Raw genomic sequence first — 15,543 nt, 5'->3', positions numbered from 1 at the left:
TCAATCTCCTGTTATAAGGCCAATACTGTCAATTCAAAGTGTGCGTATATGCAAAAATGTTTATTATTTGTATTGAATGTATTTTAATCATTTTATTTTGCATTGTCGTGTAAAAGTACTGAAATATGACGCACGAAAAGTTCGAAATGTGAATGTTATTTTCCCTCAGAAAAATATTAAAATATATATACCAAAATATCGTATGGTATCTCGTATCTAGTTGGATCATTATTATTTAAACGTCCTGAATACGCCGACGAACAAAAACTTGAGTGGGACTTTGTTCGGATGACTTTTTGTTCTGAAATAATTTTAAATTATCTCATTATGTGAAATTCGAGTATCTGCAGATTGAAGATACATTATTAAACGATACTTAAAAACTGATAAACACAACTGCGCCATTAATCGCCACCAAAACACTACAACCTCAAAAGTACAGCGACAACTTACGTTGTGCTCAAAAATGCTATGTTTTCCAAAAATCTTTGTGCAACATTATTATCTGCAATCATTTCTCTAAACAAAGTTATAAACAAGGATTTCTGCTTGTTTCTAGAAAAATACACTAAACTTAATGTAAAAGTTAGATAAATAATGCTTACATTGAAATTAAAAACAAAATCAAATCTAAAATTGCCGAACACTAAAAATGGGTTTCAAACTGATGATATCACCAATTTTTGTGTTGTATATATATTGCCATTATTATTATTGGAACATTAAAAGTAGACAAATCTGGGCATGTTTATCTTTAAACTCAGAGGTGCTCTATAAGACAAATCATTCGATAATCACAAGTGTCTTTAACCGATCGATGTTTCTTCTTTGGTCTGATGATATACGATATTATGACGTAATGTTATTTGTCAGTGATGTGGCGTCGTATGCGATTTAAGCGGCAAAATAAATTGGAGTATATGTTTCTAAGCAGGTACATACAACGTGCTTAGAATAAGGTGTACATAGTATTGCTGAGGAAATATGGGGGCAATTTGTTAATGTTAATAAATTGATTTCCTAGGCAAGCCAAATATTTTTAAAATGGCCGGCCTGTGTAATATTTTTTAAAAACAAAGCACCAAATTATCTTCCCAGTCTATTGTAACTCGCTGAGATACATGGATAAAAGCAGTCATATGACTGTGAATATTTTAATGAAATAAAAAATATCGTATTAAAGCTCAATTTTAGACAACGCAATTTCCACTTAAAAAAAAAAAAAAAAAACAAATAAATTAAGTGCAATTTAAGTATTTTTTAATGCAATAATGTAATCAATGTTCAAAGCTTTTAAGTGCTATTACTTCCGAGTTTTAGTTAAAATTATAATAATTAAACCAAAGCAATCATATTCTATCTCCTTTTTTTTAAAATAATTTTTTAAAAACCTAATCTAGGTGCAAGACAGTGCTGTGCGAAACATGTGGATTGCCACCAGCCACTGCGCGTGACGACGCACGTACCGTCCGGTACAACAATCGACGAAACCTCCGGAATATCGGTCACGCAAACGTTTTTTGTAAAAAATATAATTGATTTAGGCTATATTAAAATATTATTTAATTTATATAGAATATTTAATTATTTTATTATTGCTGGGTTTAAAAATGTAATGATAAAAAAAAAAAAGTAAATTTAAAGTTCGAGTTAAAATTAAGCCATTTAAATACTGAAAAAATGAAAAATAGGTATCCTTATGCCTGGACTCTATTTATGTGCAATCAAATACATGATTTACTTACTATAAGAACATTAATATAATTAAAATTAAAATTTTGAGTATTCAAAAAAAAAAAAAATTAGAAATTAATGAGGGACTAACTAAAAGGATTAACATTAATTGGTTAGGGTTAATTTAAAATACTATATTCATAAAAAAGAATACTATAACATTGCTAATATTTTTATTTAGGTGTATTAACCGATTGCTAATTTTTGTTTCGTTTTATTACTTTATTGAAAATAAAACACAAATTTTATTTTATGAGTACTTAATAATTTTTTATACATACTTATTATAATAAGTGAGCAACTATATTTTCATCACATCTATCATCTATCATATTTACATATTGATGTATTATTATTTTATGCGTAAATCTATATTATAACCTCGTGAAGACCAATCATGCATTTTACTTTCATATTGGGATGACCAAACCAGTTTACGCAGTGTACTATATTACACGAATATGATTACGAATTTCGAGCGGTACATTTTTATTATTGCTATGTTACTTGCCGCAATTCCATCCATAGATTTGACGAGAGTGTGTTTGATCAGTATTTTTACAACATACAGGCGTGGATAATAAGATGACGACTATGGAGGCTAAAGCTCTCCCACCTAATTAGGCCTTAGGTATTTAAAATATTTTGAAGATTACTTTAATTTTGAATTTATTAATTTAAGCAAAGAGGTGCAATACTACACATATATATTTAATTATATTGTTTGTTAACATTTAGAAGCGATTGATAATAGTGATTATTTATATTGTCCTCAATAATTCTAACCTAGAAGGATAAAACAGAGGGTCGGTAAAATTAATTTGCTAATAAAATTTAATATATTTTTCAGTTATTAAATATTTTACACTCTTGTCTGAATTATTATATGATGTGTGCAATAAAAGATAATTTTGTTGTTGAAGTTTTTCATTATAATTTTATATTATGCATGTATGATTACTATTTTATTTACTTTAAAAACTGTAACTTAATACCTATGATTTTATGCACTTGAAATACATTTTTTCGTCCAATACTCAGCCCCCGTTACTTTTTTAATTTCTAGATCTGCGTTTGACTATATACGTATAGGTAAACGGACGTTTCGTCCCCGGCAAAAAAACCAGTCTACGGACGTTTCGTACCCGGCAATTATTTAGACAGGACGTTTCGTCCCGGAGGGTTATTAGCTATAGGACATTTGGTCCCCAGCATATTTTGATTAAAGGACATTTGGTTCTTAGGTTTTTTAAATCATTATTATTTATTAATTTTTTCAAAATTCATTATTTTATTAACAATTAATACATTTCTTTTTAATGAACAATTCTGTAATGTCTAATATAGTATATAGGCTATAGGCAAGTAATAAAAATTTCACGTGCACTATACATCCAAACCGGTTTGTGAACTGAACTTTTAAATTTATATTAATACATTAAATGATAATGATGGGGTTTTCAAATAGGTAAAAGATATTTAGTATATCAAAAGTTATTAAGATAAACCTATTCCATAAAAAGTTTTTATACTTCCTATTTCCACAATTATACACACTCACCGTACACAGTTGTATTTTGTTCGTGTTGCAGTGCGTATATAATACAAATATGGAGTGTATAATTACAAAAAGAAATAAAAAAAAAAAAATTAATTTCCAAAATTTTTTTATACTATGAACAAAAAAAAGTAAAATTAGAAATCCGGTGGGTATGTGTTCATAAAGACTTGTGCAATGGAACAGTAACAACTGACGAAGAAATAACTGTTTTTAAATTTGGAGTTCATAATCATGAAGGTGATACAGATTTTATTGACGCAGAGAGAGCTAAATGTGTAATAAAAAACATAGCAAAAGAAAATTATGATTTACCGTCTCGAATTTATGCACGAAATGTGGTTAATTTATTAGACGAAAGCAAACAATTAATTGGAAATGAAAATTCGATAAAAAGGTGTTTGCGGCGTATTCACAGCAATATACTCGTATATCCAAAAATTTCAAAAATAGATGAAATTTCACTAGAAGGAACATATTTGAGTATGACTGGTAAAGAAAATTCAGAGTCATTTTTATTTTATGACAGTAAAAATAGTGAAAACCGTATTATAATTTTCGCTTCACAAAAGTGCATTGACGTATTAAAACGTACCAAAATTATTTATATGGATGGAACATTTTCTACTTGCCCCCCCCCCCCGAATTTTATCAAGTTTACATATTACACGCAAGTGTAGACAATATTATTATCCCTGTGGTGCACGCTTTACTTCAGCATAAAAATAAAGAAACTTATATTGAATTACTGATTGCTCTAAAAGATGAATTTGAATGACTTTCAATAATATCAATCGATTTCGAATATTCTGTGGTACTGGCAATTAAGCAAGTATTTAATTATGAAGTATCGGTGCAATTGTGTTTTTACCATTTAAACCAATCTATCTGGCGAAAAGTTCAAGAGTTGGGATTAGCCATTAGATATAAACAAGACAAAAAATTTAGAGAGGCTGCAAAAATGATTCCTGCCTTAGCATTCCTCCCTGCAAATATTGTAAAAAAAGGTAATTTATAATTTTTTTAATATATAAATGTATGTAATCTTTAAGTATTTAAAAAAAAATGTAAGAATGTCACTATTATCCAATTCTTTTAAATAATTGGAAGAATTAGACGATATTGTGGTGTACTTTGATTCAACTTACGTCAACGAGACATACAAATCTATAACAACGGAGTATGGTACAACTCGCTTTCTACGACATCCACCAATATTTTCACTGCACACGTGGAACGTTTACAATGCTACAAAAGAAGGCTATGGTCGGATCAACAACGTGTCAAAAGGGTTCAACAATAAATTAAAAATATTGTAAGAATTAAACATCCTAACTTATATATATTTATTGAATCAATACAGATGTGCAATGCGTCTGCAACGACTGCACTGGTACAAAAACAAAATGAAATAATAAATGTACCGAAAATACTTAGTTTTAAGGAAAAGAAATTACAATCATATGTTACAAGATTTAAATATAATGACGATAATGACATTTTATATGATTTAAAAAAAATAAGTCAGTTAACATAAAATATTATTAATTTATTCATTTTTACGAAATTTTGTGTTAACTTAATATAATTGTGATTCATTTAAATTTTGACTATTTGTAATATTATATTGTATGTATATTGATAATGTATTTGTATATTTTGTAATATTGTCATTTAAACATTAAATTGTTCATTTAAAATTAATGTATTTAGATTATCAAAGTATGCCGGGGACCAAACGTCTTATGGCTAATAACTCTCCGGGACGAAACGTCCTATTTTAAAAATTGGTATGTACGAAATGTCCGTGGACTGGTTTTTTTTCGGGGACGAAACGGTGGGGGCGAAACGTCTGCGATTCTTACGTATAATATTACTTAACTATTAATTCCAGTAAGTAGACAGCTGTTTGTAAGCATATAATGAATATTTGCCACACGATTAATAATAATAATAAAATTGTTATCTGATGAATCATCCACATTATAATTTTATTTTGCCGTGGAAGTATCCAAACGAGAGCTCCATTGAATAAGTGCTTATATAAACATATATAATTATGATTTTTGCCAAATTAATAATCATAGATAAATACGATCTCTGAGACCCACTGGATTTCCTTGATAATATAACTATAGTTACATGTTATAACATGCATTCATCCAGGATGCTCTGGCTCTGGTCATGGCAATATTTTTATTTTGTTTTTGTACTAAACAAAATATATAGATAAAATCTACATTTTTTTTTCGTATTATCATTAATTATAAATGGTATAATTACTATATACTATCAATGGTATTAGGTATTATTGAGCGTAACTATATGACGACTTATTACATGTAACATTGTGTTGGTCCACCGTAACGTTAATACCTGCATTCTATCTACTTAGTACGTTACGCTACGCACTCAGCCTCGGGCGTCAAATCAAAGTGATAATATAAATTATTATGTATATTGTATTGACACGTAAAGAAGAATGGAAGTGGCACGCGTGAAGTGATTTATTTGGTGCAGTCCTACTTTTTTGTGAACGTATGTAAATCATAAATTGAGAAAAAATGTCCTGTAGATTCACTGCATACTGTACGCTGTGTTTAGCCAGGCGTTTCACGTATTGTGTCAAATAAAAAATCTGAATAATAATAAAATATTATAATAATATACAGGGTGTCTTATCGGGACGAGCACAAAATGATCTATCATGTGTTAATATAGATTTTCAATTTCAATTTTTCAGTTTCAAACTCACAGGATTAAAAATATTTATTTCACATTGGTTCAGTTTAATAAAATATCAAAATTATTTGCTTTTTTATTACTCGTAAAAGATTCAGTAATGGAAATTTTATAGAACTATTTTTATTTTCAAGATTTGAAATTATTTTACTGGTTTACAGAAAAATTGTACCATTTAATATTAATTCATATTATAATCAACTAATCTCTCTACATGAAAAATCAGCCTCAAGGATAAATGGTAATAAATGATTTAAAAAAATTTATCTGAAAACGAGGTTAATTGATTATAATAGAATACAATTTAAATAACTTATAAGACTATTTTTCTATAATTTAATGAAATTATTAAAAGTTACGAAGTTGATGAAAATTGAATTATTTTCAGAAATATTATCATAACTCATAATATTATGATAACTCTATCAGCTCCGAATTTCACAAAAACTGTTAAACAATAAGTTAGTTTTTAGTATTTTGTATAAAACATTTTTATATACAAAACTAATGTAATAATAAACGTTTATTTATTATCCCTGTGAGTTGAAAAACAAAAAAAAAAAAAAAATACAGAATTTGTAAACTCTTAGAAGAATTGTTCTAGATAAATCCCGATGGAGCATATTTTACATATGTGTTATTTACATATATTATATGGAAAAGATTGTAGAACTTTGAGTGAGCCCTAGTTATTTATATATTTATACTATACAATATACCTTTATATATTTGTTTTGTTTTTACTAAATAATGTACTACAAAAATCACCACGGTAATGTATGTAGTTATAAATTAAATGTGCCTGTATATATATTGTTTATTACACATAAATACTAGAAATAATGTATTGTATAGTTTATTATGTACATAATATGTAAGTTTAATAAATGCTGTATTAATTATTTGTCTTAGATTTTTTTTTTCACATAAGTTGATTAAACATAAAATTGTTTAAATTTAAAACAGAAGTAGATAATTATGTAGAATATATTTTACTATATGAAATATAAATAAAGAAAGAATAAATTTATAAATTTATAAATGTATAGAATTGGATAGATTAATAGGGTTATAGGATAAATTCTGATGCAACATTTTTTACTTATTATGTGTTATATATTATATGGCATAAGCGTGCGCAGGAGGTATGCAGGGTATGCAACTGCATACTCTAAACATAGAGCCTTCTTTCCAAAATTACAAAAAATTAATAAAAATTATGACATATTTGCTCTTATATAGGTATATTATGTGATTTTGTATTATATTATGATTTTTATTATATTTTTACATTCAGTCCCAGACAGTTTAATTTATTTTTGAAACACAAATCATATGCTATAATAACGATTTACTGTGTTAATGAAATTAAGAAATACAATAATTCAAGCAAGATTAAATAGCTATCAATTACAGAACAAGAAATGGCTATAAATTAAAATCCCGAAAATATTATTGGTGATATTAAGAACTCAACTGTATGCAGAATCGTTTAATCGTATGATTAATTTTGATTATTTATGTTTTGTTTATTTTGTTTTTTATTTTAGTATATAATTACGTTTTTATTTATTTACCCTATTCAGAGGCGTATTTAAGGGGGGGTGATATGGGTGTTAGAACACCCCCCCTCGACCATATTCTATGGTATTTTATTAAATTACAAACTTACTTACAGTATGATTTGAATAAAAGTTGTATACAAATTGTTGATTTTACATGTAACATAATATAATATATAATTATTATTATTATTATTAATTTATTTCTCAAGATAAGAATACTGGGCCTCACTGAGTAATCTCGTGTGGAGGCCCAGGAGTAATTATGTGTACATGAGTATAATTAATTACTAGTGTATAAATTACATGTTGTATTGTTTAAAATTATTAATCATATAATATTAAGTAAAAATAAGTGTCCACTGTCTAGTAAAACATTTAAATTGAACGTCAAATAAAAAATAAAAAAAAATAATCATGATATATAAACCTGTAGATTTCTTATAATTTAGAGTATAAAAACAAAAAAATAGAATATAAAAAAATAGATAAAATAATATAAATTTAACAAACAGTTAAAAAAAGGTATGTTATAATAATAGGTTAGAGTTGAATTCATAAAGAAGCCATTTCTTAAAGTCTATATTAAACCTATGTAGAGTTAATGTATGATAGTGTTTTGGTATTAAGTTTAGGATTTTTGTACTGACAAATTTATATTGTTTTCTTGTGCTTGTTATATGAGGCCATTGCATTGTATAATTATTATTTTTAGCTAACCTGGTAACAACATTATGACTCAGGGGTAATGGGACTTCATGTTTTTTTAAGAAAAGGACTGCAGATTTAAAATATATGTTTTTGATATTTAGAACATTAAAGTCTTCATATAGTTGTTCTGTATGGTCTGTTTTGTTTTTACTTAAGGCGATCTTAACTAGTGTGTTTTGAGTAGTTTGTAATCTAGAGAGAGTGTTCTCATAGGATCCTCCCCAGCCTATTATTCCATAAGAAATTATTGGTTCAATCAGTGCCAAGTAAATTAATCTTAATTCTTTCTTATTTAGGATATTTCGAAAATCTCTCATTATATAGATCATTTTTCTGGTTTTCTGTGTTAATGAATTTATTTGATCATGCCATTTCATGTTTGAGCACATTTCTATACCCAGATATTTGAAGTTATTCACAACGTTTATTTTCTTACATTCACACTTTATATCATTGGAATAGCATGCATCTTCGTGTAATATGAAATCTTTTTTGGTTGGTAACGTATTAGTTTTCCATGAATGTAGTAAAATAACAGTTTTATCGTAGTTTAAAAATAGGTTAAGCCAGTTTTCTATGATTTTTAGATCTTCTGTTATAGTGTTAAACACCGCTTCCCATGTACTTTCTGAGAAAATTAAAACTGTGTCATCAGCATAGCAAACTAGGGTACTTTTTAAGGGTAAGTGTTTAATGTCATTTAGTTGTATATTGAATAATATAGGTGAAATGGTCGTTCCTTGTGGTACCCCACATATAATCTTCATTTCATCACTATGTGTTTTATTAATTTTAACTAATTTTTTTCTGTCACTAGGGTAAGATTTGAATAATTCTAAAGCGGGTCCAGTTATCCCAATATTTTTCATTTTATTCAATAAAATACCGTGGTTGATAGTGTCAAAAGCTTTAGCCAGGTCAAGGTAAATTGATGCACATTTTTTTTCTTTCTTTAATGCATTGTAAATAATATTTGTTGTTTTTGCTATAGCCTGATCCGTCCCTTTTCCAGGTCTAAAACCAAATTGGTTTTCAAATAGTGAATTATTTTTTTCTAAAAATTCAACTAGTCTATTTTTAATAATTTTTTCAAACACTTTTGCTATATTTTATATAATAGAGATTGGACGATAATTGTTTAATGAAGTGTATGTTCCTTTTTTATGTATAGTGGTGACAATTGAAGTTTTAAATTAATTTTTAATTAATGTCTTAATATAATCATTTTCATTAGTATAATAATTTATATAAATACACGGTATTTATTTATGTAATATAGGAAGGGGGACAGAGCCTCTCACTTACCATAAGTCTATTAAATTTTAAAACACCCTCGTTAAATGAATCCTGGATACGCCACTGACCCTATTTAAACGTATTACTCAAACCATTTCAAGTGTTATGTATTTAATTTTTTTTTCGTAATTTATTTTAAATTTTAATTATGAAGACAGTTATAACGATTAAGAAATAGCTATTCAATTACTTTTTTCAGGAAAAAAAATTAAAATTTTAAATTAAATAGTTATTAAGATCAGAATTTCGAACGCTTAAATTAACTTTCAGTTATAGGTGTAGGGGGGTAGGTAGTGGCAGCCTTTTGCATACCCTGAAAAAGAGGTCTGCGCACGCCTATGTTATATGGTAATGCTTTTAGAACTTCGAGTGTGCCCCAGCTAAAATAATGAATAAAAAATAACATAAATAATGAATAAATAAACAATTATTAAACAAAATAATAAAAGTAATCTGTGGTCAAATGTTTGTATTTTCTAGCGATTATCTTTATTTGACGAGTTGGATAATTTAAATTCGTCAGCCGTTTTTTAAATGTGAAATTAGTCTTCGACAATCGATTCTCAAAATTACATTCTATATCATTTCTGTACTTATTTTTTTGATCTTAGTTTTTTCCAGTCGGGCTATAACAATATACATCTCCGGATATATTTGTTTCACTTTCATTAACACGTCTAATAACTAATTCTCTCTTCTAATCCAATGCGAACGAAGTCTTAAGTACCTACTGAAAAGTTCATAAATGCATTAGCGACTTTATTGGCTGCCACAGTACGCATTTTTAATGGACTTTTGTTTTCTTATACGATATAAATATTTTCATAACAGAGTGATTTTAAACAAATCTTAATACAGATATTTAATAAATATCTTTTTTTTTTTCTACACTGTTTTACCATTATTACCATAGAAGCCACAATTTTATTCTTTAAAGCCAAATTTATAAGTTAAATCATAAAAACGTTTGATGTGGTTTAATTTTCGTAAGTAGGGCGTAGATATTGTAATAGTAAAAAAGTAGTGAAATTGATTGTAGTATTGCACTAAAATACACCGAAAATTACAATTTAAAAAATTTAAAATTACACTAAACAAATAACGTTTCGTTATAATTCATAAAATTTACATTTATTTGTATCTGTTATTAACTTATTGTAATTTATATATTATATATAACTGACTCGTTAGTTACGATTTGTATAAAATGTATATATGAAATATTTATTACTTAAAAATGTTGTTGCATTGAATTGTAAGTAATTTTTTAAATTATGAAAATCCAATGTTCTTTGGATTGGAGTCAGTTAATTTCTCATATTTCAAACAATTTCGTTCTAATTTGGTTGATGTGACCGAAACGTACTTAAAATTAACTAAATCAAATCGCTTACCGTCAAGTCTTTGGATAAACCATAAAACAGTTTTCTTTCTCCATTCAGTAAATCATTTATTATACTTTTGGTACCAAATCCGATATTTTTTTTTTTAATTTTATCGAATTTTTCAATATTTTTTGTGTTTAATATATTATCTTATCTGTATGCATTGTAAATACGACAAATCTGATAATCGCAGTACGAGGAAACCAATACGATTTAAAAAATAATCAAACTATCGTTTTTTTTTTTTGTATATACAATAATATAATTAAATATACATCAGTACATCATGTACTCCAGACTTAAAATAATTTGATAATTTTATTTTAAGGCATTTTAAAAAGTCAAGTTATGTGAACAAAAAAAAAAATAAAAATAGTAATAATAGTTTTTTTAACGAGTAAAATCAACAAAATTGAAAAAAATGTTGAAAATTGTGAAAAATTGCATTTTAAGTTTTTAGATTTTCATTCGTACCTACACGAAACGCATTTAATGTTGCAGTGTTGTAGTAGAGCTGTTAATTTTAGTCCACTGTTAAATTTTTATTGGTGTTCAGGTAGTGCGATGTTGGTATGAATGACTTTTGATGTATTATAACCGTGTTAAAATAAACGAATTATAATTATTGGAGTATAATATTATGTATTCATTAAATTATTTTAATACACATGAATAGCACATGATGCACTGTATTTATAATATAAATAAAATACTGTTATTTAGATTATACGTAAAATATTTATGGTTTACTATTGTAGAGATAATTTAATACTAAGATTTTGGTGTTAAAATATATCTACTTGTAGTACTTCGTGTAATCACGTGCAGATATCCGCAATTAAACGGCGTATCACTTAAACGCACACAATAATGTACAGGTCGGAAAGGAGATTAAAGTGGACAAATTTGTTGTTTTCACATCATTGTTTTAAGGGTGGAGTTACACCTATGTTGGTATTTTGTTCCACGAAGAAACATTCTACTACGGGTCACACGTAGAACATTACTTTGGAGACTTTGTTAAAACCATTTATTTACAGGCTCACTTGTAGAATCGGAATTACTATTTTGTCGACAAACCAGATAAAATAAGTAAGATCTCAACATAATTACATTAATGTTCGATAATAAAGTGAAAATATTGCATTTTGTTGTATTTCATGTATTATTTTCTAATTATTTGAACTGGGAAGAAACGCTTTAAAAGTTGAATAAAAATAATGTTTGATATAGCGTATACTTTTTTTTTTCTGTAAAAGACAAAGAGTAATTACTGATTTTAGATGTTATTTTTAAATTAATTAAATCGTTGCTATAAATTATAACATTTAAATATAAACTAAATCTTAATAATAATATTTTCTATATTCTGAGCCTTTGAATATGTTTTGTTATTTTTAAACAGATAATTAATGTTTTGTATTAATTGTGATTTTATTAAAGTTAATCAAAATGAAAATTATTGACACGGTGTGACAGCATTAATCTATATGTTTTATTACAATTTTTAATTTGTAAAATGAAAAATGGATATTTTAGTTGCAGTTATTTTTATTAAATGAGTAATCAATAATTATGTTATAGAATATGTAAATATAATGGATTGTTTGGATTTGGATGAATTGAAACGATTAGCGAATACTGAAAAATACCCAAATGGAACATGAACTTTTAAAATTTAAATTTCAAAAATGTTGGCATCTTTAGATAAAATTATAATGTTGACACGTTATAACAATCTTTTTTATATATTATTTGTTTTTATGTATACCCTTAAATTTCTTATCTATTAATGAATTTATTATTTTTAAATTTAAACTGTGCATTTTTTTAAACTGTTATTTATTGGTTACATAAAATATATTTATAGAACTTATAAGAGTTAAGATATTGAAGATCTATACATATTTATATGCAGCGCAAGCAGTGCAGCTTTAATTTTTACGACCAAAAAATAAAAGTAAAATTATGACTAGAATTTATGAGCTCTCATTATAAAAGTTACAACCGATGTTATGAGTATCAGTCTTCAGGTGTCTAGGTGGAAAAAAATTTAGTTTAGTTTAAAAATAATTGACAACAATACACAAGAACACTTAGATTAAACAATAAAAATCACGAAAATTCTTTATATGTATGTAATCAAAAATTCTATTAAGTTTAAATTTTCATACTTAAAGCTTAAAATTGAATACAATTTTTCATAACATTTTCTTTGTAGACAAAAAAAAAAAAAAATAATAACTGAAAAATTGAAATTTTTTCTTTCTTTTTTTATTGATCTAAAAACATCGGCTTCTATGGCCATTAGTTTGACATTAACTTAAATTATTTTACAATTGTATAGTTGACTTATAATAGGGCTTAAATTAGGTTATATAGCTGAATTTCTTTAATAAATTGTAGGATTTTGGTGAATGATTGAGGGTCGGGTCCGAGTGCTTCTCCGATTTGTTGTGATATTTGGTGTTTTTTCTCGTGTCATCGTATTTTTGACATTCAGTGATAATGTGTTTGACTGTGTAGACCACTCCACACATTTCACATATTGGAGGATCATTTTTCTCCATGAGATGCTTGTGTGTGATAAATGTATGCCCTATTCGTAAACGATTTAGTATGGTTTCTTCTTTTCTTTTTAGTCCTGGGTTGTGCCATGTTTGTATGTTGTTTTTAATTTGGTTTAACTTTGTGCTCTGGTTAGTCCACATTTTGTGCCATTCATGATTTAGAACTTGTTTGGTTTGTTTCTTTTTGTCTTCGTATGTGCATAAAGGGGGGTGTCTGGGGAGGAGGCTGCTTTTGACGCTTCTAAGTCTGTTTTTTTATTGCCATGTATGCCACAGTGTCCGGGTACCCATACATAGCATATATCTATTTCCATATTACGTGCTTCGTAGGTTTTTTCTTGTATTAATTTTGATATGTCTGATGGGTGCGTTGTGTTTTGGATTCCTGTGATGCTACTGAGTGAGTCACTGATTATGAGGCAGTTGTTTAGAGTTGTTTCTTTGTTATGTAGTATATATAACACAGCATTATATATTGCCAGTGCTTCGGCTGTATAGATTGAGCATTCAGTGGGTAATTTATATGTTATCGTTATATTTTCTGCTACTATTGCTATCCCCACGTTATCAGTTGTTTTAGATGCATCGGTGTAGATATGCTTTCTATCATGATATTTTTGTATAGTGTCGTGGAAAAGGTTTTTGTAGATATTGGGGTTTGTGTTATTTTTTTTATTTTCTGTTACTTCTGTGTTTGTATTAATTTGCATTAACTACGGCGGTATTGTTTGTGGTTCTCTTGGTACTATTTCTTTTATATTTATTTGGAGGTTCTCTGCTTCTTGGATTATGGTGTCGATGTATTTGTTTGCTAGATTATTCTTATTTTTAATTGTTCGGGCTGCATAAAGTATACTATTGAGTGTTCTCCTTATGTTTGGGGGTGGTTCGTTAGCAATATTTCTTAGGCTCTCTATTGGGCAGGATTTGAAGCTTCCTATTGCTAATCTTATGCTGGTATTTAGTGGCACGTCAATCATTTTTAGATGTTTTGGGGAGGCTGTCTTGAATACTATTGAACCATAATCGGTTGAGGATCTGATTAGTGCTCTGTAGATTTTTAATAGTGTAGAGGTCTCGCCGCCCCAAAAATTTTTTTATAAGTGTTATTAAACGAAATGTTGATGAAATCGAATACTTCAACGATTTTCCATTAAACAATATTAGTTTTTCCTACCTCATTAAGAAATTTAATTCGTCTACTCAGGCTCTACTGTATCAAACACCCCAAGAAATATAAACTGATCCACCCTCTTCACCTCAGAATTGACTTTTCGAGAGAAATGGTATATTGGTTTCAAGCTAAAAAGACCAATAAAGAAATACTTTTCACCCATACTTATATCTCACTCAACCTTGGGGTTTTGTTCTACTTTTAACGATATTTAAGACTAGAATTTGTTATTGTTTTTTTTTTTTTTTGGTGATATTGTCGTATAGTATTTATTTATCTAAGGAAAAAACCAATCACAAGCTCTGCATCGATGTCTCATTCGTGATAATTTATTTCTAAAATTAATGTACACAGTAAATTTATTAATTTATTATATTACAATAACTTATATTTCTTAGGAAAAAAAAATGAATTTTTTTTAATACTGCATGATGACTGAACGATGTTGCATTGAACAGTATTTTACGTAGTAAATATTTTAACTGATATTTTTTTCTTTGAATTGTCTTAAAATTTGCGAGAGTTAAAGGGGACTTCAAATTTTGTGTTGTTGTTAGACATTTTGAAGTTGTCACTTTATATGTGTATTTTATTCTTCTAGAACTTTTTTACTTTATTTTAACGTGTGACATTCTTTTAGAATATTACGTTGTTAAATTTGAAAATATAAAAAAGTGGCACACTGAAGAGTACAATATATAATAGAAAAAAAATATATATATACGTAGTATTGTATTACAAATCTGGAAGTTAAAGTTTGTTAAGACATGATCAATCCTTTTGTTACACCTCTATAAAATTGTTTATGTTT

Source organism: Sipha flava, unplaced genomic scaffold (genome assembly GCF_003268045.1).
Source record: "Sipha flava isolate LNK unplaced genomic scaffold, YSA_version1 245_pilon_pilon, whole genome shotgun sequence".
In the NCBI taxonomy this organism is placed as follows: Eukaryota; Metazoa; Arthropoda; class Insecta; order Hemiptera; family Aphididae; genus Sipha; species Sipha flava.
This window is presented reverse-complemented; position numbering follows the sequence as displayed.